General features: G+C 38.0%; 1 protein-coding gene across 3 annotated transcripts in view; it reads right to left on the bottom strand.

The window, feature by feature from the left end:
* Nucleotides 1-3,256, bottom strand: part of Astn2 (astrotactin 2) — a 958,131-nt gene that overhangs the window by 54,217 nt on the left and 900,658 nt on the right. The window lies entirely within an intron of this gene.

Here is a 3,256-nt window from a genome sequence, read left to right on the forward strand (position 1 = left end):
AATGCCTGGGCCAAGTAGTGGGAGTGGGTGGGTAGGGGAGCGGGGGCGGGGAGGTATAGGGAACTTTCGGGATAGCATTTGAAATGCAAATAAAGAAAATAATAATAAAAAAAATTTAAAAAAAAAGAACATTTTATCCTAAAAAAAAAAAAAAAAGAAAAACTGGTCATGTATCAAAGTTTCAGGAGATCAAATGTCGCTGTGATGGACATGCTACTATTACTTTACTAAATGAATACAGTATTAAACTGCCCTCTAAATTCATATTTCTACACTCAAAAATTAAAACAGCTTTAGAATATTATTTGTGCAGTATATGGTCAGTAAAGTACAAATTTACAACTGTCCAAAATACTTATGATATCAGTTGAGTCCTCAGCCACAAATGAATAATCTACATTATACCCCTCCTCTTCAAGGCACAGAGACCATCATGAAAGTAGGAGCAGAAACAATGTAAGGGCCTGAAGTCTGGAATAATTAGAGTAAATGGTGTCTTCTGGATGTCACAGGACTGCTGCCCTTATGAATTCACAATAGTGTGTGGTTTACTGCATAATACATTCAAAAGATTAAACCATTCAGCATTTAAGCTAAGGTAGAGATTGGCTTGGGAGCCCTCACTCCTAATTAAGGAGCTATTGAGCTGATGTTGTCTAGGGGAGGGAGTCAGTTTTCTTTAAGAATGTGACCTCTGGCAGATCATTCATGCCAGTGGATAGTTCTAAATCCCTGAGTATATGTGCAGCACACATTGGACTAGGTGGGTTAGAAATTGAGAGTGGGTAGGAGTATATAGGGTGTGTTTTCGAGCAATTAGGGGAAGGAGCAGAATGAATATGGACAAAATGTACTGTGTGTATGTATTTAATACCTCAAAATTACTAAAATTGTATTTAACTGTGCTACTCATCTGTGACATCTATGAACTACAACAAAACCTAGCACAAAATCCCCAAGTGTTCAGTAGTGGCACACCATGCATACCTTAGCAATAACCATCAGCTCTGTAATTGGCATTAAGACCCACTCACAAGGAGGGAAATGAAATGGTACTAGAAGTCTAGTCAACAATCCAGGGCTGATTTTTTTTCATGGATCTTAGAGGAGAAGTTATAGTCACCCCTTTAATATACCAGCATAATTCCTGACTAGATGCTAAATATTTGTCCTTATACACACAGTTAAATACAGTCCTCATCTCCTATCAAGAAAATTGTTTTTGTATTTTTTATAAAAGATCATTAAAGAAAACCACCACCAATAAAAATACAGCGTGTGGGCCTAGACCCCGTGGATATAGCTACTGTGGCTCAGTGAACATTGAGGAAGAGGGAGCAGAAAGATTTTAAGAGACACGAGAATGCAGGAGTTTGCTTTAAGACTATATCGTAATAATATCAGAAGCTACACCTATAAAATCTCATGACTGCCCAACATCACTTAGAAAATAAAGCAAAGAGTCTAAAAAAAAAAAAAAACCAACAAAACCAACAAACAAACAAAACCAAAGGAGTTGAGGAACAGAGGCTTGCTGACCACAAACAGGCAAGTGGGGCTCTTATCTGTTATAGCCTTAGACACTCCACGTTACCGCTGTAGACCTCTTAGCTGAGTCATAAACCACCAAACCTTTCAATTCTAAGAGGTATCAAAGCAGAATTTTATATGAGACTACAAATTAGAAAGAAAGGAGAGAAGTGAATAGACTGCGGGTGTTGTTTAACTTGGTCTCAGGATTGTAGATCTGGCTGTTAGTCCTTGTTTTCCTACAGCATGCTTCCCTGTCTGTCTGCTTTTCAATTTATTTCCAGATAGCCATTGAAGAAATTGGCTCCTCATGAGGGAACTCGGTATGCTTGTAACTAATATTAATTGGCTGTCTGGAAGCCAAAAGATGGCTGGCATTCCTTTGCAAACAGGACACAGCTTTCCAGATAGTTCTATGAATCTCAGAATCATTTGGGCCATAGATTAAAGCCGCGTAAGCACGTGAGGTCATTCATCACAGTTCTAACTTCTATCTAGCTCCAAGGACTATAAACATAGCTCAAGTGAAAAAACTCCGATGACTTGGACTATAGCAACTCACAAGGAGAGCACTATAGAAATGCATAGTATCCAGCTGTCATTGAGAATAGCTGCAAATGATGACTGAATGAAATTGGAAAGTAATGGATACTTAGGATGTAATTCACTTTTCTCATTAATCCTTAAGGCAACTAACAAGTTACCTATCACTCCACAGTAAAGCATCTGTGAATGTTACAAGAGGGGTGGGGGATGGCTTAGGCTAGAACTTTTAATCTTCCAACGTGGAAGTATCATCTTTTATACTATGCTGCCTCCTAGAGAGGATTGTAATGGGATAGTGCTGGAAAGCTGGGTTTCTCAAAGCTATCCATTTTACAATTGAGTTCATGCCACCCTCTTAGTGCTATGGGCTTGTGGAATGCGACAATAAAAGAAATGGTCCATGACCTTATACAGCTTGTAATCTGACAACAGGAAGGGTTGTTAAATACAAGAACAGACACATAAAGTAAACTGTAAGATTGCTTTTTTTGGCTCTGTACTTTACACTGCAATGCAACAAATGTGGAGACAGGTGAGTGAATGACCCTTCAGTGTCCCTAAGAAAGCTCTCTGGTGACTTCTCCATGCACAAATGCAGATCAGAGGAATTCCTTCACGTGTACTGTGGTTCTGCCACATACCATACTCTGAGTCTGGCAGTATCACAATCTACTAAGTACTGAAGTAATTTAGTACGTAAGAGCCCAGGCACTGAATTTATTCTGCAGAGGACTTAAACCATTCATTGTACACCCCCACATACTTCCTGCTTTTGATAGCATCCTCACATCTGTGCATTCATTTCTTTTTTAATCTGGAGAAATATAATGGTGAAAAATGTAATATTGCAAATATGTAAACTGTCACATATAAATTAATCATCCAAATGCCCAGCACATGGGAAGGGCTCAAAAATTGCCATTATTGGTTTTGTTTTTATTCGTAGTTGCCACTACCACCATGTAAAGAGAAGGATTTTTAGAAATTATTTTGTCAATATTCTCTACTTACTCGTGGTGACTGGAGAAATGACATTGTCCTCACTATAGTCAGAATCAGATGACTCTGAGCTGTTTTAACATAACACAGCTTTTCTCAGGCAGCGTGATACATAGAACCTAAGAGGTTTTCTTTTTCTTTTCTTTTTTTTTTTTTTTTTTTTTTTTTTTTTTTTTTTTTT

This window comes from Mus pahari, chromosome 6, assembly GCF_900095145.1.
Source record: "Mus pahari chromosome 6, PAHARI_EIJ_v1.1, whole genome shotgun sequence".
Lineage (NCBI taxonomy): Eukaryota > Metazoa > Chordata > Mammalia > Rodentia > Muridae > Mus > Mus pahari.